Below are 24,875 nucleotides of genomic sequence, written 5' to 3' on the forward strand. Positions count from 1 at the left end.
TTGCAGATTTGACATACTGTACATACGTCATTTATTGGTTGCCATTTTTGGATCAGACAAACAAAATGATCCTCATTTGTACAGTAGCTTGCATTACATTCACAACAACAAATACCAATTAATTGATGATATTTAGGGTTGCCAGGTCAGAGGATCAGCCTATTCAGCAACACGGACTTGCATCTGATTATTTAAAATTCAAAACAATATAACCTTTCTCGAAATCAGGAATCAACTAACATGAACACAATGTCTAGCTGAATGCACAAAGGGAAACACTATTACTGTCACGTCTAATTTTCAGGCTTAGAGTTTATGCTGTCTATGAATAAATGCCTGTGGTCTAATTGTAATACATCCAACCTAAGCCTGCTTCATGTGAATCCTGATGTGGAACTACGCAGTCTCTGAAGAACACAAACCCAACTTTCCTTTGAAAATTGTAGTGGTAGGATAAAGCCGACTCATACCCTCCTTCCCTCTCCTCTCTCTTTCCCTTTCTTTTCTTCCTTTCTGTCTGTTGGTGATGAAAGTGCACCTTCAGAGGGCTCACAAAAGATCCTATTTATTGTCCCTGTTCCACAATGTGAGCGGTCTTTGTTTGAAAGTGGTCTTTCCATCAGGGTTGTACAAAAGACACCTTTACAATGTGGTATAGGAGGAAGATGGAGATTTAAGGTGAAAGAAGAAGAAAAAGAGCCAGAGACACAGACAGAGGTAAAGAAAAGGGGGGACAAAAAGTGAGGCGAAAGACGGGATAAAGAAAAAAAGCTAGAGGCAAGATTGGGGCCCTGTGGCACTCCCGTTGCAAAATGCTTTCTGTTATCTTTGGTGCTGGTCTGAACAAAGAGGTTGGGAGAACAGGTTGGCTCGGACCCTAGGGTGATTTAATACAGAGCTTGAATCAGAGCCTGTAGATCAATGACCACACAGGGGAATAGGAGAAGGGGACATTTTCCCTCTCTTTCTCTACATGAGGCAATAGTTTCTCTCTTTTTCTATGTTTTCCATGGCTGCATCCGAGCAGGTCTCTGAAGGATCTAGCAGAACCACAGTGAGTCCTGTTAGAAGTCCTCTGCCTCCGGCTGAAAGAAATCTGCTCCTTAGAAGGGAATAGTTGTGGGACTATTTCTATCTCTTGACAAAACCAGCCCTGAATTCACTTGTTGACCAGTCTGTGTTCAGCATACAGCACAGACAGATAAACAATTTCCTTTGGAGTGTTAAAGCATCACCTGCTTTATTTATCTACATTTCAAGGACTCATGGTGGGTCTTCTGAAACCCACCGAGCTCACTGTTGAAAAGGCTTCAATTAAGTCATTGAGTTCATTGATCTGGTAATTCATCCGTCTGAACTACAGAGTTTTGGGGGAGTTTAGGCTACATTCACACTGCAGTTACAAGAGACCTGAATCCGATTTTTTTTCTCATGTGTCCCATGTCTGATTGCTTTTGACAGTGCGAACAGCAAAAATCGCATCTAATCTGACATTTTCAAATCATAATTAGGCCACTTTTAAATGTACTACTGAATCAGATACGTATCGCTCTCACGATCGGTCACGCTGCACTGTTTTGTAAATGAATGACTAATAAAGTTGATTGAAAAAAAAAAACTGTGCCACGAACGAATCAAAACAAACATTGAGGACAGCAGTGAAGCAAACGGCCAGTGGAGGGATAGGGAAGTTTTAAAACTCATTTTCTTTCTCCTGTTCCTCCTTCGTGATGTCCCCCACTCACAAATTTGCCGGCTCCCGCCACACACTGTTTTTAGCATTAAGCCATAAAGTCCTACAATACCGGTTGGCGTTGCCATGTTCGCTTCCGTAAACACAGTTGTGGCGTGATGTCATTAATCAACTGGGCACGTGGGTCACTTCAGGAGCGTGAGTTGTTCACACAGCAATTCTCAGACGGGCCACATTTAAAGGTGTAGTGTGAAGACCCAAACAAAAAAATTCGGATTCGAGCAATAAATCTGAATTGTGCTTAAGACCTGCAGTGTGAATGTAGCAGAATTCAAACAAATAAGACAGATATAATAAGTAGAAGTGAAAAAATATATATTTTTTGTAATTTGGCTGAATTGATCCTTTAAAAGTACACAGTGAAGTAGAGGTCTTCATAGGTTCACATTATTCTGGCTAGTAGTTACTATACCGGACATTTGACCCGAGTAAGGCCGGGTAGGGTCCTGTTGTCACTATGTTTATTATATATCTGAATGTCATGTGGGTGACAAATGAGTTATGATTATTTTTTGTTCACTGTTTTTAATCATGACATCAATCATGAACAAATGAAACGTCAATGTCTTCATAAGCAGATGTAATGTTCACTAGGCATGTCAGAGTGCTATATTGCATCATTAGTTTTGCAGGCGTTTGCAGACATTTTCTGTCATAAGCCAAAGTGTCGGAAAATTAAAACTGACCAGATGATGTCGCTCGATGAAAAATCAAGGGATCACCAAAGTTATTATATTTCGTCCATCCAATAGTTTTCCAGTTTCACTTAAAAACACAAATGTGAACATCATGGTGGCAGTAGAGGAAAAGTCAGGGGATCACCAAAATCAGTAATATCCATGCCCTGGTGACCGTGAATGTTTGTTCAAAATGCCATGGCAATCCATCAAATAGTGTTTTTAAATATTTCAGTTTGGACCAAAGTGGTGGACCCGGCAACAGGCCATCATTGCCATCCCTCGAGCCACACTGGTTGCGTGACTAAAAACAGCCAAAGTTTTATCTTGCCTGTTAATTTCCATAATAACTACATCCATAACCCATAAAATCGACATTTCTTTCTGTCCTTGAGAGAATATTAATTACAATTATTCCCTGGAGCTGATGACACTAAACTGACAGTATACTGAGTGAAGTGCATGCTCGTATTACTGATGATCCACCTTCTTCATAGTTCCCTTTATTTATCAGCCATTAAGTAAATTATATTTTGAGTCAAGTAAACAAACAGGGTAAAGTTCCCTCTCTAGCTATCAACAGAGGGCATCTTTGAAATATCCTCTAATGAGTTTTCCTTCCCTGGCTCTTTGTATCAGCCTGTCTGATCAATGATGGGAGTCTTAATACACTACAATAGTCTATGGATTAGTGAAGGTATTTAAACACTGGCTTTAATTAGGGCTGTGCCTTTAAAGCTTGGAGTGTCGGGATATGACTTCAGCTGGCCAGCCTAGAGGAGGTGTGGAGGACATGACAGCTGAGAAAGAAAAGTGAAGAGAAAAGGGTAAAGTGAAAGGAAGTCCTGTGGTGATGAATCAAAGTCACCTTGCGGAGGTCCTACCACTCATTAGGCTGAAAGAATAGAACATGCTGGCCTTTGCCCTCTCATCTCCGAGATACATTTGTCCTGATGCCCCAGAAATTAATGAACCGTGTCATTCGTGACCATATCTTGGGTCCAGTCGAAACTTACTTTTGGATGTGATTTGGTGAAGGGTAATAAAACGTATGATTATAAATCAAGCCCGTCATAAACTGATAAATGACATTGTTTATTAGAGGTAATTGAATGACCTATTCAGCATTTTCCTGACTAGTAGCCTCTTGTGGTCTTGCTAATGACTGTCCTCACTCACAAGCAAATACAAAAGTAGCACATCGTTGCCCCACTGCGAAACTTCTTGGAAGTCAGGGTGGGTTTTTGGTGTACAGTGTGTGTGATTGTGGTTTGGTATCTTTCAACCATTCATCTTTAACATGACAAATATGTTCTCTGAATTTAAATAGACTTTAACCACAGAGCCTTTTAAGTTTGTTTTTTTATAATTTAGGTGAACTGACCATTACCATGTTAACTTGAAACCGTAACATTCATTAGCATGTTTGAATAAAACAGATGCTGACCTAAAGTGTTATACATTAGCCGACTTTTACACCCCCATCTGTATTTCAGTTACACGTACTGACAGTGTTGTGTCTGATTAGAATACACGACACATCTTCCAACACTCTAATACGACCCATGTGAGCGTTTCTTAAATGAACTCTCCTACAAGTGGCAGGAGATCAACATATCCTCATACCTAAATGTAAAGGTCACAGTTTAAGCACATAGCAAAAATTGTGAAATGGTCAGTTTAGTTTGGTTTAGTTTCAGTTTAGGCAACAAAACATCTTGTTTCAGATTTGTACGTGTCACAGTTATGCGTTTGTTTGACCCATCCATGCACCTCAAACTCATCCATATGCTCTTGCTCTTCACATGTCACCGTCCTCCTTTACTCCCATCATAATCACCTGGACGAGTGTTAATATGGGTGGTAATAAGATGCAGGAGGACAACTCAAACACTTATATCGATCATTTGACAATGACATGAGTTGTTTGGGGAGTCAGGAACAAATGAGGGATTGTATAAAGCTTGAGGGTCTTGTATTTCACAGAACTTCCGATGACATAAATTGAGGGAGCTAAACAAACTCAGATCAATTTTTAGCATTCAGAAAAGGTAATATTTTAAGGGATTTGGTGTAATTCTAATCCATTGAAAGATAATATTCACTTCATTTAGATGTGAATTAATCTGATGTTCAACGACTATAATGGAGCAACAGTAACAACACTGCTGCATTTGTAAGCAAACGATAGTGTCTCAGTTAAGTATAACAGAAGAGTGCTTGGAGATACATAAACCAAATAATGAGCACTGGAGAAATTGCTTTCTATTGATTAAAACTGTCGTGTCCATGGTCCAGGTGAAAATAGGTTCAGGTATGAACACCATTTATGATGATCTCAATTTATCTTACTTGGTCTTGCTCTGTTTAACATGCTGCCATACTGCAATCTGCATGGTACTAGAAATGCTGCATGTACAGCGATATGCACAGTCAGTCTTCTTTTATATTTGTTTATTTTTGTGTTCTTATTCCTCTAAGAAGCACAGTATGACTGAACAGTTTTCTGGTTTTATGGTAGATGTTGATGCAAGATTTCTGTTCTGATGTGCCACAGTTCCATCTTTAGTACATATCGTGGATCTGAACATAATCTGTTTTGGGGGGATTCTTAACTATCATCACTTCAGATATTAATCTAGCATAGGGTGATGTCAATTGGTTTGTCCAAGCATCTAACAAATAGCTTCAGAACAACATTTCTTCAAACCTCTACTTACTACTCCATGTTGGACACCAATTGAGCTTACAAGCTGCAACGTGGTCAGGACAATGTTCAGTGCAAGATATCCAGTAATCTCTTTAACCAGATTGACATAATTTGGTGAGTTAATTTGTGCTACTAAGGGGATGAATCCCATTTAGATTGACTTGTGCCATCCCCAGATAAACCATTTTTGGGCCTATTATCTGTCTCTCAAATTTCCCAATCCACAGAGAAAAACTGGAGATAAACACTAAAATAAATGTTATGAAGTAGGAGCACTCACAACAGCCCCATCCACTCAGCCACTGAACTTTAATGAAGTAAAATAAGGTCATTGCCTTTGTTTTGCTTGGAATATCCATATTTTCGCAATGATAAGTGCACCATCAGGAATTCAGGTCAGTCTTTATATCTGCTGAATAGAGCAGAAATGCCTTTGAACTTACCTTAAAAGAGCCGTCTCTTGTGTTTACTCAACTTGACTTAGAGGCCTTGCTAAAACATGGCAGTGAACCATTCCCTTTAAAGTACCTCAGGACAACAGGCAGGTACTCCCCATCGGCAGTATATTGATTCCATCATCGGCCCAGACCTCCCCCTGCTGGCCTGTCTGCCTTCATTTAAATGACCTCTATAAAGCATCTACATCTAATCTTAATTAGATATTGAAGTCCGTTAATTAAAACATTATCTCTGGCGAAACACAGCTGGCCAGTCTGATGAGTGAATCAATGAGGATGAGAGGATGCTGTCGGCTCAGAGACGTGAGGGGAAAAAAAAACCCAAATACACACTCCAGGCTCAAGTGCATCAAATTAAACTGTTAAGAGGATTTAAGTTACATGTTCTGCATTTTTGATGTTTAGTTCCAATATCAATAAACGCCTCCTTTTTTGTTCTGATCATAACGTATTACTATTAAATCACTGTATGGGATTATAGGTCCCCAGTTTTCCTGTAAACAAAGTTATGTTTACATTCTGTGTTTTTCACCAACATGCATTGTGTATACCCCGAGGCCCTCAAATGTAACAACACTTAAAGCTGTAGTTGGTAACTTTCTGTAAAGAAACAACTCTTGCAAAATATATGATTGGCTGTTCTACTAAAGCAGTTGGCATTCATGTCTGTTCGTTGGAAACCCAGTCTGCAGCAATGGCGGATGATCGGACAGGAAAGATTGCGATTCCACGGTTGGAAACACCCGTGTTTAGTGCAAAACAATCTAAGAAGAAGAAGAAGACTCGTCAATGAATGATGAATATCACATGTAGATTCGTCAAAAAAGGCAGTCTATAAGAGAGTCTGACAACAAACGCAATAAAACGCGTATAAATACCTGCAATGTGTTTCAAAGATGGAGAGAAGTTCGGGATAACAAAAGGAATCTCTCTTTCTTGGTCGCTCCCCACTACGGTGGACACCTCCCACAATTCAACAGACTGTAATACAACACACAACATCAATAGACCACCCAGAGTTACAATACTATTTACTATCGCTCATGTGTTTAAAAAAAAGAAGGGTGTTCTTACCTGTGACTCGGACATTAAAAGGATTATGTAAAAAAAAAGAAGGAAGTTGGCGAGGTGGCGATTGCCTCGGACAGGGACTGTCAGGTGCGTGTATGAAGCGTGTGCAACAGATGCCCGTGCTTGTCTAGTGGGAAGAGCTTGGGTCAGAGCTGAGGAGATGAGACCCGTGTAGACTCAGCAAGTTTCCTGCCTACTGAGCCTTTAAATAATGCAGTCCAATCATTGAGATATTGTTAAAGCATGTCTATTCACAGACACTAATTTGATTGGATCTTCCAGCTGATTTGTCGTGAGTTTCCACAGTGCAGTTGCAATCTCTTTCTTTTGATGACCACACAGGCAACAGGGAGAGATGCCCACCACTTGAGATTCAACGTCTGTATGAGCAACTAATCAACTCACACTGAACCACACTTTCAGTCCGGGTTGTATTCTTTGAAGCAATCAGTGTCAAACCCAGACAAATTCAACAGGTGAGCTCAAAGAGAAACTACTTTAATCACATTGTCCTTTCATCTTTTACTTCCCGCAGCAACTGCTATCATTAGTCAGTATATTGGACAATTTTCCAGGAAACTTTGGTGGGATCTGTCAGACAGCAGATTTTTAAATCATAAAATAATGTGCCTCCTTTCTCCTTAGTTTGAGTATTATTGTTTTGTTTTCAATATGATGCCCATTGGTAATTAGTACTTCTATTTAGCAGATAAAGTGTCTTGCTAGTTGCTTTGTCACACAAATCGCAGGCTGTGTCATTCACAAGCAGCCTCTCCTCCCCGGGCTTGGCGCAAGTACTGTAGGCAGTGTATCTAGTGACTCATCTTGAAGAGCTGTCAGCCTTGAAATGAGGTAAACAGCGTCTGCAAAGCCAGCATACGTGTTGAAGAAGCAGAGCCAATGATCACAGTTCTCAGTGTTTGTTTCTTCATGTGTTGTTTCAGTTCATATTAGGCTTTGCTTTTTTTCCCCCCTTACCTCTCTGATATTTTTTTTGTTAATGTGACTTTACAGTGTTATAAAAAAATCCAGCACACTGCAAACCTTTTACATTTGAGCATTTACAAAGTACATTTACTGAAGTACACTGTGTTTGAGTAACATTTTGAGATACCTTTACCTTACCTAAGAATTTCAGCTACTTCAACTTCAGTACATTTCAATGGCAGGGATATGTTATTATATAGCACATTTCAGACACAAAGACAATTCAAAGTACTTTACTTAGGCTAAGCATTAACATACAAAACAAATGAAACAGAAAATGAGAGAATTCATAAAAGAGAGAGGAAAAAATACTATACATTTGAAAGATTTAAGAGGCATATAGCAGGGCCACCGATGGGGGGAATGTGGAATGCAATATCTTTAAATGATCCTTGGAAAAAAAAGTGGCAAACAGAAGTGTTAAGCCTTGTTTGAAAGAACAGTGTGTTTGGGCAGGCCTCCAGTGTTCTGAAAGTTTGTTGTAGATCGGAGATGCACAGACACCAGTCCCAGATGATCTTTGCAGTCTGGATGGCTCATAATAGAGCAGCATATCAGAAATGAATTTTGGCTCCAAACCATTCAGTCCTTTATAGGTCAATAATACTATTTTGAAATAAGTTATTTGATTCATAAGAAGCCAGTGCGAAGATCTGAGAACTGGGGTGATCCACTTTGTGTTCTACTTTCTTGGTTTTAGTAAGGACTCTCTCAGCAACTCAGCAACGACTGATTGTTTTTAAAAAAGAAAAGTGTATATGAAGTAATTAAAAGTAACCTCACATTTATGCATAAAACAAATAATATAATTTTTACTTCTTAAACCTTTGATATTTTTAAGTACATTTTGATGATAATACATTTGTTTTTTTACGTTAAGTACAATATCAAATGTATGGCTTTAACTTGTAACATACTTTTTTTTACTTCTCCACTGTGACATTGCTACTTTATCTTAAGTCAGGGATCATTTTTAGTCTAAGGACCCCTTGGCTGAAACAGAGGTGGAGCAGGAACTCCGTACTATTATATAAAACTGAGTTGCATAGTAAACTGGGCCTATAACATGTAAGGTGACCTCTAGCTGATACGAACCCCCACCACTACATTTAGGCATGTGCAAGCACAGCCAGAGACAGACACACTCATAATGTGCTGGTTGATTACTGCAATGAAAGCTCTTCTGATTCCTTTCTAAGTTGACTTTTTGGTCTTTAATACCTTTTTCATAGCCACACAGTATTAAAGGTGCAGATTGTTTTGTCCCATCTTTTGTCAATCCATATGGCCTGATGGGAATAGGAATAGGAAATCTTCCTAATAGCACTCTTTGAAGTGGTAGTTCGCGTGCGTCTCCAGGGTGCTGCTCAGGTGCTGCTCTTCTTTCCCTTCCCTGATTTGTTCTGGATTTCAGGAAAATTACCACCCGTCCTGCTGACGGCAATCTGTCTCCATGGCGAGCGAGTGTTTTGGAATTGAAATATGTGGATCAGGGGACAGCTTTAAGGATGACTTTTTGATGAGATATCATGCCATCCATTTAGAACTGCTGGCTTGATAAAGAGCTGTGCCATTGATCTCCCATCCCTGCACAATTAAACAATGTGTTTGCGGTGTGACTTGAAAAGATCTGCACGACAAAAAAAGATAAAAAAGCTTCAAATGTCGTTTGTTATTTTTAATTTTAATGCTCACGGTATCAATCCACTGAGCTGTAAAAGTAAAGATAGCTAAATAACTTTAGAACCTTTTCTCTTTTTTGATGTGCAAATTTTTTCCATCCTCTTGCACAAAGAACCTAGATGTGTGTTCAGCACACTGGCTTCGTCCTAATCTTTGTAGTATCTAATACATTTAAACAATAGTCCCTGTGTCATGTAGTAAGTGCAGATAATAGTGTTTTTCGTGTAAAAAAACCCCAAAACAAACCAAATAATTTATTGTGATTTAAATAGAGCAATCAAGTCTTTAAAATATACCGTATATGCAGTATTGTGGACACATTGTGGATACTTACATCAGTAGTTTGATAAATGCATATATTAATTTACATACACTTAACATGTACACACACACACACACACACACACACACACACACACACACACACACACACACACACACACACACACACACACACACACACACACACACAATACTCTGCATTGCAAAGATGTAAAGATAAGACATTTCTTCAGAAGACCTTTTCTGAGAACTTCAAAAAGTACCTTTGAAAAAAAGAAATACCAATAAATAAATTAATATACACCTCAAAAGGAGCAGATAAAGAAGTGTAACTGCCTGTCTTGGCCTGGTGTGTGCTGTGATCCCCAGTTTGCTGCCAGGTGGTTGAATGCCCATTAGTCTCACTGTCTGCTCTGCTCTGCCAGCTCAGGCTCAACAGGCGCTACAGAGAGAATAAATTATGATCCACCCACGGGCTATCTGCCTCCTCTCGCCCTGACTCACCTATTTACACTAGCCTTGCACTCGGGGCAAATTGCATTTCCCCTTCAAATGTTTGCCTTTATTAATGTCGTGCAGCATGGTAATTAATCTCCTCAACAAAGGTACCATCTGCATGACCCAAAAAATAGAATTATGCTTTCCTGTCCTGTGATTAAGATGAATATCACATGTGGAGTCGAAAACAGATGAAAACAGAGAAAATGCATGTTGAGAGATGAGCCAGCGCTCTTGCCTGTCCTCCCACTTCTCCACCTCCTCTCTCACATTTATTTGTATCCTTTTTCTTCACCCCCCTACTGATCTGCTACCTGAGAACACCTCTGCACTGCGGCATTAGAGCATGTGGGGACAGATAAACCTGCGGTAATGAAAATGAATGTACCCAATTGGAGCCCGATAGAGATTCCATAATGAGGTTTATTTGTTGGGGGCATGATGCCAGGCTCCAGGACGAGTTTTACTTGGTTCTCTCCAGGCCTACTGGGGTAAAAACTCCAGCGTCGGCTAATCAGGCAGAGCAGCTCTGCCCCGACCCCCGGTCCTCATAGAGAAAACTAAAAGGACACTCTTGCTTTCAGGTACTTTCTTTTTGTTTTGTTTCAGTGTCTCACACTGTTTTTCTCTGTTGCCTCTCTTATCAAAATTGAAAAGCCTCTTGCCATTGATGTCTCTCCTTTCTCTGTCTCTGTCATTTCTCTCTTGATGTTTCTCTCTCCGTCACTGCCTGTGTCTCCAGCCAATCATCAAATCAGGGGAAAGAAGAATAGATCGGCTTCATTCTTCCGTCTTTATAATGTTTCTTAGAATTTTGGGCGTCTGTAAATTAAAGTACACTGATTACTCCATCTTTTTCTTCATCCACACTTCATGTTTGATTTCTTTAACAAACTGTCTGCTACCATACTGTCTTTGTTGGCAGGTGTGATGAAACAAACAATCATTGTATCAATCATGCACTGATAGAGTAGACATCTGCATTGCCAGATGGAATTATAAAGATTTATTGAGAAAATAAAACTAACACTGCTGTTCACAACATAAATATTTTATTAAAACTTCCAAAAGTGGCATTTGATCGAATATAGAGACAAACTTAAATTATACATTGTATAAAAATGCAGCCTATTTCAAAATAAACCCGCTAAACTTCACACTCTAACACATTTGTTGCCATTTTCTTGTGTAATCATGCCTGTAATTGAAGACTTTCAATTTTGTCACATTGCCAGTGTGAAGACTCGTCAGATGGTTTGTTATACAGAACCATCTGAGAAGCTGTCATTGGAAACTGTTTAGTAAAGGGCATGCACTCTCAAAACAAACCTGGCAGGTGATTGGACAAAGCATCTATCTATCAGCTCTTGCCAGGAGAAGAAAGAAATTTAGACTTTCAATGAAGAAAAACACTCTAGTTCTGATGCTACTGCAACATCTAAACTAACCTCTTTGCGAGCCGCAACTGTTGTTTTGAATTAGCGGTCGCCTCTTGTGTTGTCCTAACTGCCTGTACCCCCCCTCAACTGTCTGTAGCTCCTCGCAGTACACTGATTGACCGACCCATGGTGGGTTTGAACACAAATGTATTACTTACCTGAGAGCCTGAGAAGAAGGATTTTCATGTGACATGTGATTCTCAAGTGATCTTGTGTCATCGCAAGAATTCAGCTGCTGTCCAAGACCCTGTATGTTCAAAATGTAGTGTGGAATAGGGGCATAGCAATCGAAGTCTCTTTTCTCCCTCTTGTATTGTTAAAAGTACGATCTAATCCTGATTAGTGTTTCATTTCTGTCCTCTACTGTTTGATTTTATCATTTTATCATTTCATCTTTGTTTTTTTTTAGTGAAACATTTGCAAACTGTGTGAACGACTGTTGGACTATACAAAGCAGTCAGTTTTTAAATTGGGACATCACTTTGTTGCACCTGCAGTCAAGCACGACAGGGTCAAGGGTGAAGGGAAGAAATAGGACACTGTTTGTTGCTCTCTTCACCTCCTCCCTCTGCCCCTCATCCCCTTTCTTCTGTCTCTCAGGCATTTTCCTACTTTCACTCCACTCATTCCACTTATGCTATCTCTCCTACATTTATTGTGCGTTTTGGCAACTAAAAAGCATCTCTGCTCCCACTTTCCTTCATCTTCCTTTCATCTTCCCCTCTCACTCCCTCTCTGTTTTTCTGCCCGCCCTTGTGTCACTCTGGCATTCAAACCTCCTCAAACAGCTAAGGGGAATCTGCCGAGGCTCTTGTTGCAGCTGTTGATCTAATAAAGACCCTTCAGAATGGAAGTGGAAACATCAAAGTCCACAAATATAATAAAAGCCCCTGAAGGTATTTAACGGAGGCACCTTATTTTATTTATGAATAGAATTCACACTTTACAGATATATGGGGCACGGAGTTTAAACCCACAGGTGATGATGTAAACCAATTAGACAACTTTATGTAGAATGGTTGCGGTACAGCACGGTTATAATGATCTCCGTGCAAACACACACATCTTGATGCTAATCATATGCAAAGAAGTTCTTTAATTAATCACGTTTAGTAGAGTGATACAATCCATTTGCCTTGAGCTATATTCTAGACTCCTGGGGTGGTTGGTTTAGACACACGCACGCACACACTTTCATCACATCCTATTACCAGCTATGATCTCTTCATGCATCAGCTACGGCGAGGGGAAACATTTGTGCGTTACCGTCTGGTTTGCTGGAAACCGTCCAACCCACCAGCCGATTGTCCGACAGAATGGCTCCGAGCTCCTCATCAGATCTCTGAAGCCTCGTCAATAATTGAGCGCTCACAAATCATTCATAAGGCAGTTGCTTACGCGCATCACTCCACCGTAGCACAGCACTGCTTTCAGGGAAGACTCTGCTTCTGCCCTTTTTATTATGATCAGATTGTTTTTCTCTCATGCCACTTAGGTGTGTAGTGGGTTTGGAATAGAAAGGGTGCTGGGCAAGCAAGAGAGATCTGTGTCCTATAAATGTAACTCAAACTTCAAAAATAACGTTTGCGTATACATTGAAATGTTTGTACCGAGCATTTCTATACTCTTGGTGCATGAGAGAGTGTGGGGGAGTTCAGTAGGAGAGGAAGAGAATGTCTCTTCAGAGTAAGCCAGGTCTCACACTTGGATGCATCCAGCTGTGATGGTAATAGGAATGGGCAGAAATCTGAGGCAGACACTGCTAATGGTTCTCTCCAACTGGGAGGGATGGTGACCCCAGTACAACTCTCCCTCTCCCTCCCTCTCTGCGTAACACAGGTCTTCTCTCATTTTACTCTCTGCTACACTCTCACAATCTTCTTTACTTTCTCAGTTTCTTCCCCGCTCTTATTTTTCTTTAGGTATCACTCTTCCTCGAGCTCTTGATCTATCTTATCTCTCAGTCTCCCTTTCGCTCTCACTGTACTTCTTCTCCAGCTGTTTTGTATTTTCACTTCCTGGATAATCTTGTGTCGCAGCTTCTCTTCAACCACATTCCTTTTTTTTGCCTTTCCCTCTATTCCATTAGTGTTTCTTTCAACGTCCTCCTCATTTTCTTGTGTTGTTCCTTTCTATTTGTTTTCTATCCACCCTAGCTTTGTTCATTAATCTTGACTCAATCCACCATTATCTTTCTCAGCCACTTAATTACATCTAATTGTTTTCATGAATGGAAACAGACGAGACGTTGCAACAGGAAAGACGGGTGAGACAGAAGGTGCCTCAACATTAACACTGTGCCAAAGTTAATAGTTAACATTTGCATCTTCCTTCTAAACTAGCAAAATATAAATATGACACTTATTAAGTCTATGCCTCCCTTGTACAAGCACAATTTAGCATTGCACTGTGGCATGTTTAATGAAACATAGTGTGGCTGATGTGGACATTTTCTCTCATTGTGGGTTTTTTAGGTGACACTATATAGTGCATATAGTTCACTCTCAAAATGGCCGAGAGTAAATAATACAGTGAACTGGGTATAAAACAGGCAGTGGTTTTAAACATAGCTTATCCTGCATTCCTGTCATGTCGTTCGCATGTAATAACAAGCGACCGACTTGGCCTCCTTTTTAATTCGAGATGGAGATATCATGTATTTTTGCCTGTGTTGATATCCCCACTTGGTGATAATGACTACAGAATTGTCAGCAAACCAGCTGGCAGTTATGTCTCAATGCAATGCAATATAAACACTAATATAATTGTTTCAGGCAAATTAAAAGAAGCTATGCACATGTTGATTGTGTCTGGTTTCACTATTTAATGAACTGTTTCAAATACGATACACGTCACAACAGTGGCTAATTTATGCCATTTAAATGATATGACTACAAAGCGGTCTGATGCCAGCTGGGAAAAAACCTAATGTATGAACACTTCCAAATCAGAATAATATGAGTTTTTCTGCCAAAATTAAGTGAATGCAGCATGGGATGAATGGTAGAAATTGGAAAGTATGTTATCAAAGGATTGGTTGGGTAAAGTGAAGGTCAAATGCGTTGATTATAGAACTACATCCATAAATTTAGCTTGAAGGGTGAACTTTGGCTGACATGAAGTATATTTGTTGGTCTTATTATTAAGCTTATGTTATAGAGCTTTTACATTTTGACTAAAAGGAAAATCACTGATGGAGCTACTTACATTAATGATGGCTCTGTTTCATTCCATGTCCCAGAAAGCCTCTTTAGTGAGCCAGCATATTCAGTCCGAAACCCTAAAGCTGGCTCACTTAAATGAAAGGCAGTCTTAATTAAGGCTATTAATAACACTTGTGCTTTTCCTGCTCTGACATGTCTATTGTACATGCTGACTCACTGTCCTTGTTTACTGGGACATTGTTAATGTTATTATTGACACACATCTCTGCTGCAAAATTGTCTACTGCAGACGGGTGCAGAGAAAGACTGTAGGACGCCAGGAGAACTGTAGACAACAAGATCTGTCACTGTTGTTTTGTGTGTGTTTCTCTCTAATAGGGCAACATTTTAACACTGGACCACCACAGGTGCTTCATTTTTTGTGAAACTTGAACCTCCACTTAGCTGTAGTACTTTCCTGTCCACACTCTCGATTGCATGACCGATTTACTGTGGTGGTGCCTTGAGATCACAATTGCTACTTTGAGCAGCATCTGAAGTAAGCACATTAATAACAGCAGGTTACCTAAGAACCATTAGCGTCCAACTTACTGTCCTTACTAAGGTCATAAAAGATATTCACCATATAGAAATAAAAGGAGCAAACAAGCTGAGATATTATCTTCGACATTTCTAAATGCCAGCAGCAGTATGGCATACTAAAGGGGTTCAAACTTGAGAAAAAAGTGATTATATAAGTTGGAAGATATGACCAGATGGCAGTCCTCCTCTGTTGAATTTAAATGATGCACCTGAATCAACTTTCAAGTAATGCATGAAAAATGGATTTGTTTGTCCCAATCAATGCAGTTTGAGAATCTGCCAAAGCAGAGCAGGACTGAGGCGAATCAATCTGCGGAGCTGTGTGGAATTCTAGAGCAAGGAGTGTGGACATGCTGACAGATAAATGCCACCACCTAAAGCAGGTATCTAACTCTCACAAACTCAAATGAGGCTCTTCAACAACTGCAGTGTCCAGTGTCCTGATGCAGCTCTGTCTTCGCCAGCATGCGGATGCACAGAAAAACACTTTGGTTCTGTAAAACGATGCATTCCCTCACATAAATGACATAATGAACACATCGCAGCCTAATTGGGTGACAAAGCTGCAAAGGAAAGCACACAGCATATTATTGGTTTGTGAAAATGGGATGTGCTGCAGACAGAGAGCGAGACAAGAATGGTTCATTTATTTTCAATAGGCACCATTCTTTAATATTATATGCAAATACGTTAATACTGACTCTTCCTCGCCAGTTTAATTAACTGTGGAAATCGTGCTGGAGCAAGTGTTTATTTCTTAAAGCATGTATGTGCTGAGGTGAATTCTTGCTTCCATCTCAAGCTCATGGTCAACAAAGAAAGAGGCTAATTTCATTTTCATATCCTCCTTTTTTATTGTCTTGTTTATGCGAGGGCGAGCTCAAGGCGACAGCATGAATTATTATCCCCCTCCGTCCATATTAAGCCCACCACACATAAACATTTCATTAATTTCATCTTATAAATGCACTCTTTCTTATCTCAGTCCCTGATGTTTTTTCTGCCGTTATTCGTTTGTCAGCTGCCTGAGTTTAATTTATTCATTAGCTGATTCCCCGCGTCCTCTTCGCTCTGAGGTTGCTGATTGCAGGTTTTTGCACAAATCATTTGCAATGACTACAATCATGGGCCCATTTTGTTCGAGGACAGAAGTTTGAATGCTTTGTATTAGTAAGGACCGTGATATATTTCTTTATGTGTGCAATGATATACTGTATCAACAGGCAACAGAGGACTGTGCTTTCAAAGAAGAAGAAAACTCATGCATGAACTTGGACTGGATTATTTGCATTTGTTTATTTTGTTCTATTTTTTACTTTTGGCAAATAACTACATCTGTTCTAGGAATTCTGACAGTAAATGCAGTAGAATTGATCATGGTCACAGGCAGAGCCAGTGCCCTGAATGCACTTCTGTAAGCAGGAGAAATACATTTATTTTAATTACCAAACTGGATGACGTGGATGAAGCATAACATAAGTTTTTGACCTACAAAAGAAGATTTGAGTCGGAGTTGAAAAGTCCATGCCATGGACATATATTTGGTCTGTCTTTACTCTCGCTACAGTTAAGAGTTACTGTAGGTCTCTTGTGTTCTTCTTTCTCTTCTACACTTTTGTCTCGTGATCCGCTTTCATGTTCAGAGATGATGTAGGCGTGGTTATGCTGGGCATTTGATAAAGATGTAACTACCGGAGCGTTTTGGTGGTTAGACAGAAGACTGTCAGGTGAACAAGTTGGACAGGAACACCTCACCGAGACGCTCACTATTGAAGCCTCTATTCATACCACACCGCAGCTTTACCCTTTTCCAGCCTATGTAACACTGAATGCCGGAGGAAGTCTTTTCTTCCGGTGGCCATCAAGCTGTATAATTCATCTCCCCCCCGGTCAGGTTAGGAAAAGTGGAGACACTGTATCCTGAGAAAATGTCACTTTGTCACTTTATATCATCACTACATCACTTTATTTAGTTGCACTGTAACTTAGTTCAGTAAGAAATGCTGCTACACGTTACTGCACTTTACTGTAACTTAGTTCTGTAAGAAATGCTGCTACATTTTTAACACTGTTAACACTCATCGCTACTTATCACTTAGGGTTAGGGATAAATAAAGCTTCTTGAATCTTGAATCTTGAATATGGAATATTATTTTTGAGGATCCAACCAACAACAACAAAAGACAAAATTTAAATAAAACAATCCTCTTACAAGAGTTGAGAGGAAGCGCGAGTGTGGGGCTGCATCGGAGAGACAGGCTAACCACTTAACCAGCAACAGGCCTACTAACCAGAATCAGAAATGTTTTAATAATCCCAGGGGGAAATTATTTTAGTGCGCTAAACCTTCTCTCTGGTTTGGGACAGCAGACCTCATGTATTTCCTCATTTTATTCCTCCTCAACTCACATCAGGTTAGGACTAGTAATAAGAGCCATAGCTTTAAATCCCTAGACCAAACTAGTTCATAACACTACCTTATTATTTTCAATATTGACTTTTTTTTAATCCATTGATTGATCGATCACTTGAGAGCCCAAGGTGACACCTCTAAATTATGTTATTTTTTCTGACCAACAGTGAAAAACACAAAGATTTTCTATTAACAAAACCAAGAAAAGCTGCAAATTGTCACACCTGAGAAGCAGAAACCAAATATTTTTTTGCCAAAAGTATGTGCATTTATTTGAAAACTTTTTGAAATTCTTTCTGGATTTATTTTTACATAATAAGATTTGTGATAGACAGGAAACAAAAGGGGAGCATTTCCTCAGTCCTAATTGACATTGCAGTTATAAACAGTAATGTGTCACAACCATTCAGCTATCAAGATTCCCTTAATTTGAAATATTTTATTGGTCAATTTCCTTGATTGACTAAATGTTTCAGCATTTTTTACGAGCAGTTGTAACAAGGACAAAGTGTTCTGACTGACTGAGCAAGAGCAGCAGGTTGGCGTGTAACTTCTACATGTGCAGTATAAATAATGTATTTACTGAGCACGATTCAGACTGAACTCTCACCAGAATACCTGAAGATATGTTGAAAACAATTCAGTTGTGAAAAGCTAACAGACAAAAGAGACTGCCATCCCAAGAAGCACAGCATCATCGGTTGTTTCAAGAGCCCCAAAAGGACAAATGTTTACATCCAAGTGACAAAGAACCTCTAGTAGCCGTAGTCATTATTATACAGCAACCTTTAGCATCTGTATGAGACACCCTAAATTTCCACAGACAACACTAGTATTTATGTTTTACAGTGCATATAGAAAGTCATGACACCACTTTGAAATAGTCACTTTTTTATTTTGCAGCCTGAAATGGTAGTACATTTTTTTCTAATTCCAGTGTGATTTACAAATTGTGCCTCACAACTTTCAAGTGATTTTTTTTCAGAAATTCTGAAAATTATTTAAAAAAATGAAAGACTAAAACAGCAGTGTTGGGAAAGTCCCCATAAAATAACCATTATAAACATTCTCAGGTATAACCAATCACCTTCCAGATTAAACACCAACTTAATTTGCCTCCACCTGACATCAATTGTGGTGTTTTTGATTGTACTTCAGAATAAAATCAGCTGTCCCTTGAGGATTGCACTCCACTCCAAGTAGTGTATGGCAACACAAGTAATTCACTATGGTTGAAAAGATGCTTTCAAAAGAGCTCTGGGATAAAGTTGTGGATAGGCACAAGTTAGGAGAAGGATATAACATTTTTCAAAGGCTTTAACTGTCCAGTACCATTCACAGTATTGTCCAGAAGTGGAAGGCATATGGCACCACCCAGACCACACCTAGATCGGGCAGCCCCTCCAAACTAGATGACCGAGCCAGGAAAAGATTGATCGGGGAAGCGATCGAGAGGCCCATGGTGACCTTGAAGATGTTACAAGTCTAAATGGCAGAGTTTAGTTGATCTGTGCATGTGACAACAATTTCACAAGATCTACATGTATGACAGGGTTGACAAGAAAGAAGCCCCCTCTGAAAAAATGTCACACTGAGTATCGTTTACAGTATGCCAAAAAACATATTGAAGATTCTAATGCCATGTGGCAAAAGGTTATATGGTCACATGAGACCAAAATTGAACTTTTTAGGCTGAACTCTAAGCTCTATGCACACGACCCAAAACACACCATACCTACAGTGAAGCATGGCGGTGGCAACATTGTTGTGTGCTTGTTTCTCTTCAGCAGAGACTGGACAATTGGTCAGGATTGAATGGAAAATGGATGCTGCGAAGTACACCCCAAAAAAGGAAAACCTGCGGCCCTCTGCTAGACACTTGAAAATGGGCAGGTGGTTCACCTTCCAGCATGACAACGACCCAAAACACACTTCAAGAAAAACAACGCAGTGGCTCAAGGACAGGAGGGTGAATGTCCTAGTTGGTCTAGTCAGAGCCTTGACCTAAATCCTACAGAACATCTGTGGATGGACCTGAATTTGGCTGAACTCGAACAGTTCTGCACAGAAGAATGGGGAAATATTTCCAATCTAGGTGCACAAAGCTGGTAGAGGCAAATCCAAACAGACTAATGGCTGTAATTAAAGCAAAAGGTGCCATCAGAAAGTATTAAATCTGGGGACTCATCACTTTTCCAACTCTGCTATTCTAGTTTTTTCATTTTTTTATTCATTTTCAGAAATTTTCGAAAAAAAACAAACATTTTTTACTTGGATGTTGTACGGCAAAATGTGTAAATCACACTGGAAACATATATTTTTTATGTCTTATCATTTCAGGCTGTATAACAAAAAAAGTGACTATTTCAAAAGGGTATCATGAGTTCCTATAGGCACTGTATATATTCCAACAGGTCAAGATAAAAACCAAATTTCTATTATTATTTCCATGAAATGTGTAACACTCAGTTAATAATTCAAAAGCACCAAACTTTCCTCCCAAAAACAGCACTCTTTGCAAAGTTGAAAACAATGACTTCTCCATTTTCTCACTCCATCTTCCCCTCACTCCTCACCTGCTGGCTCCTCTCCCTCCCTCTCCGTTAAACTCCTTCTGAATTATCAAATAATGTCCTTTCTTTCACATGGCTAGTTCTGGATTACTTACCTGGCTCTCCCTGCAGGCCTATTAAACACCTCTGGAGTCATGGTCACTGCCTGTCTCGCCCTGCATTCATAATGGTCATTAACTCAGCCACCAAAAATGAATGGCGGAACAATCCAATTCAGAGAGATCAGAAAATGCCTTTTAGCAAGGGGCCTGATATTGATAGCAGGCAATTTCACATCTCATTCGCCAGAAGTGGGCTTATTGAATACGAGAGGACTGGGAGGAGAGAATTGCAATGTGGTTCCTTTACATTTCTCCCGCATAGAGAAAGGCTGTGATATCTTTCAAGTCTTTGCAATTCTCCTCCTGTATCACATATCGCCCGAGGTGGATCCATTGTTAGGGATAATATGTTTTTAAAAGCTTTCTTTTTCACTTGGCCTGACAACAGGATTTCCCATTCACTGCAAGTCCTTTAACTCCCCGCCAACGAGACAATCACATTATTTCATTTTTCCGAAAGACCTGCGGCAGCGTTCTGCCACTCATTTCTCCCCTCCACTGACAGGGAATGGGTGTCCTCTTTTAGCTACGTTTCTCTATTCTGTTTCCATCAATAAAAACAGGGTTGGATAACGACGTATAATCCTTTCAATCCTTCCCCGATCTTATCTCGAGGATCTATTTAAATGTGAGCCTTTGTGGCAGGGGTATTTGCTCTCCTTTAAACAGTCTCCTGCGAACATAAGAACCAGTGCAAGGGCAAAAGATTAAACCTTTGAAGCTGTCACAAAAATGTCTAATTGACAAGATTTCCTTATGGCTTTGAATGAACAAAGACACAGGGCCAGAGGATATGAAGCACCTTCAAACCCAACAGATACCTCTCTCTCTGGTGGGAACCCTTTTAGTTTCTTCATCTCTGATTTTTAATTACGTGACATTTTCAATCGCAGGTTTCTTTCGAGGGTGACATTGCGAAGAATCCTTTTCAGGCCTCCAGAAAAGTGCTACTGTAAATTATTAAATGTTATCAACACTCTCCAGAGACAGGTATTCTCTCTTTTCTTTAAAGGAAAGAGGAGAATTTAGGACTTTATCGCAGACACAGACGCTGGTATTGTTTTCACCTTGAGTCACTGTGGCGGTTTTGAGTCTGTGGTCAGATTTTGCCACTGATAGCGTCTCAACTGTGCAAGATACAGGCACAAAACGTAACAAGTGTGTAGTTGTAATCCCATTGCTACAGTTATACAGTGTTTTTATTTTACACATTACTTTAAGTTCATGTAAAAAGGTAGATTTTTATTTGACCTTTCACTTCACTTCACTTCACTTCACCTACCATCTATAGTTATTTCTACAGTATAGGAACATAAAAAAAAAAAATCCATAAAGTTGTTCAGCAGATTTTGAACAAAAAACAGGTGCATGAAATGTGGTGCACAGGCTTTAAGAGGACAGGTGGAAGAAATGCTAGATCAAAACATTGGCCTGTGTGAGTGCATGGATTGTCTGAAGTGAAGGTGTCGGGTCGTTGAAAAGTGCTGAGAGCGAAATATTCTCCATTTTGTGTGCAGCACTTTGACACAACTCCAAATCAAATGGGGAAAAATGAATAAAGGGACGACATTATTTGTCTGGGCAGAGCCCTCGTAATTCATGGTAACTGCGAGCAAGCTACAAGGCAGCAGACGGTGAGTACTTGAAAGATACATTTTCAGTGGGGAAACCCAGTCTACTCAGCATTCGCTTTATTAATTTATTTGAAAAACTTTTCAGAGCCACTTGGGGGTTATGAACGGAACATTGACATATTATAATCTGCTTTTAAAATGATGTGATGAGCCTTGCATTTAGCAGTTACAGAGCAATATTATCATTTATTTGGAGTCATGTTTCTATCCACCTGATAAATGTAAGTCTAATTTTTACTCTGTTTTATCAGTTTTTGGTCTCTACCACCTCTTTAGAACAATATCTGGCTGTTCAATGCTCCAATGTGTTCACCAGCTAGTTTCTAACTGTGACTGTCTCCCATTTTAAGGTAGTGTACAGTGGATTTTTATACATTTTCTCCTGAGAGTGGCTGCTTGCTGTGGTCAAAAACAACCCTATGATAGCAATCAGTTTTGCTTCTTGTGTGTTTGTGAAGCCTGTCCTCCTTCCAGGTTACACAGTGGAGAGCAGCTCATGTGGATCCGGCTGTTGCTGTTAGGTGACACCTAGGAGCTGCTTGACATCCTCCTAGAATAATATGTTCACATTGTATGTCATATTGTCATATGGATTGTCTATTCTGTACACACAACATCTATCGCACATCTGTCCGTCCTGGGAGTGGGATCCCTCCTCAGTTGCTCTACTTGAGGCGTCTTCTATTTTTCCCTGTTAAAGAAGTTTGTTTACGGGAGTTTTTTCCTTATCTGAAGTGTGGGTAGAAAAGGACAGAGGGTGTAGTATGCTGTACAGATTGTAAAAGCCTCCTGAGGCAAATTCGTGATTCATAATATCGGGCTATATAAACAAACAACCCCTTCTGATCTGATTTGTCAGGACCCTTTGGCATCACTTGTCAACTCACTGGGTAGCCCTGGGCATAGAACGGTGACACTGCACCAAACTACGTGGTTAGGTTCAGGAAATAACACCACTTTGTTATGGTTAGTAAAAGATTGTGGGTTTGCTAAAATAAGTATATTTGTAACAGAACTGCAGCGCCAGAGACACATTGGACATAACAGGGACACAAACTACATTCTACGGGATGAAATTCCATCGTTTATCTGACCCACCCACCACTCAGACCTCTCTACAAGGACTTTGTTGTGATTAATCCTGGAGCACTTGCTCTGAGCATCTAATTGTAGAGTTGTATATCATCCTGTCCACTCATCGCAGGGCTGTGTTAGAGCTGACTGTAAGGCACAGTTCGTGCACCCGCCACAGACCCCCCTCTCCCCGCTCACGCATGTTACAATATTACAGGCACATGTCTGCCAAGCTAGGCCTACGCTAAACGATGTTAGCAGTTGCTATCTATGAGTAAGTTTACAGCCTACATCCATGTAGCATGCTGGAGGTAGGCTCCATGCTGTTTAATGATGAGAAAAGACACGGCTGCGTTCACAGGAATCTGGTGCACGCACACTGACAAGCGCTCGTGGAGAGCGCAGAGCTGGCGCGGAGGAGCTCGGTGATAGTGGGGGAGGGGCGTGAGAGTTGTAAACATTCGAAATTTGATTCGACTCGATCTGCCAGACTTGCTGACTGTAGCTTTAAGTAAAGCCATTACATTATAAAAACATAACATTATATTATAAAAAAAAACTTGATTGGAGCCACTTTAAAGTAATGATAGAGTAATGATTGTCAGATATGGTGATGATTCACCTGTTTCAATCTGCTTCAAGTGAAAACTATAGACATTCCTCCCCTCTCAGCAGTTTTCAGCGTCCCTGCACCTTCACCTGACAATCACTGCACTGAATAAAGGGCCTACTACAGCACGAAGCGTCTGCTGTCTGCTGCTGCATTGACCTGTATGTCCTTGCTCACTTCCGTCCCTCCCTGCCTGTCTCTGCCTTCACTCTAAGCCATAATTTCTGCACAGTACTAGCTTGGGTGTGCCCGCAGGCTAGTCTGGTCAATGTTCCCTCTCATATGATGCTCATCAGTGTTCAGGTGTGTTTCTGCTGCAAACCACCCCAGCCTGGCAATTCTCTGACCTTTCTAGCCTGGCTTTCCCCTCATCAGGCAAAATGGGATCTCATTAATAGTTCATGGTTCCTTCTTGCACCCTGTTTGTTACATTGATTCACCTTTCTCTTCCTTTTCTTTTCCGGTTCCTCTCATTTTCAGGTAGCTGCCCCAGCACTGTGCACTCATTTAAAGAGGACCCTTTCTATTAACCCTGGCAGGAGTCTCTCTTCTCTCAAACATACCATCCTTTTCTCGCTCTTTTTTCTGTCCTTCTCTCATTCTATTGCTTTGTCTGTTTTGCTCTTTTTGTCTTTCTCTCGCCTTACTTACCATCCGTTTCATGTCGTCTTCACCTGACACTTCTAGAATATTCCTCTCTAAGTTTGAGCCTTTTTTTAAGATCTTTTGCACTCACCTCTCTTTCTGGTTATATTTGAGCAGTCTGAAATCAGGTAATAATGGTAAAACAAAAAAGGAAGCCTTTAGGGCAAGAGTTTTATGAGGCACAAAAATGGAGTTAGAAAAAGAAGGAAGGGCGGAGGGAAAGAAGGAGGGGTAAGACTGACTCCGGGTTATTGTTTCAGTGCCTCGAGTATAATGTAAAGGATGTTGGGAGAGAATGGCAAACAAAAAACCAAGTTGACCGTATAAGTAGGCTGACTTAATGAAAACACAATGTGCTCATCGCTGAAATGAAAAATCAAAACTTTATTGTTTGCACAATCTCCCCTTGCTGATGTGAACATTTCAATATGTCTGTATCTCCACAGAGAAAAATAGGTGAAGTGTTTTGATACAGAGTCAAATTGAGTTGCAGCAAGGAATAATAGGACAGCCGAAAAAGA

This window comes from Echiichthys vipera, assembly GCF_963691815.1.
Source record: "Echiichthys vipera genome assembly, chromosome: 14".
NCBI classification, from domain to species: Eukaryota; Metazoa; Chordata; class Actinopteri; order Perciformes; family Trachinidae; genus Echiichthys; species Echiichthys vipera.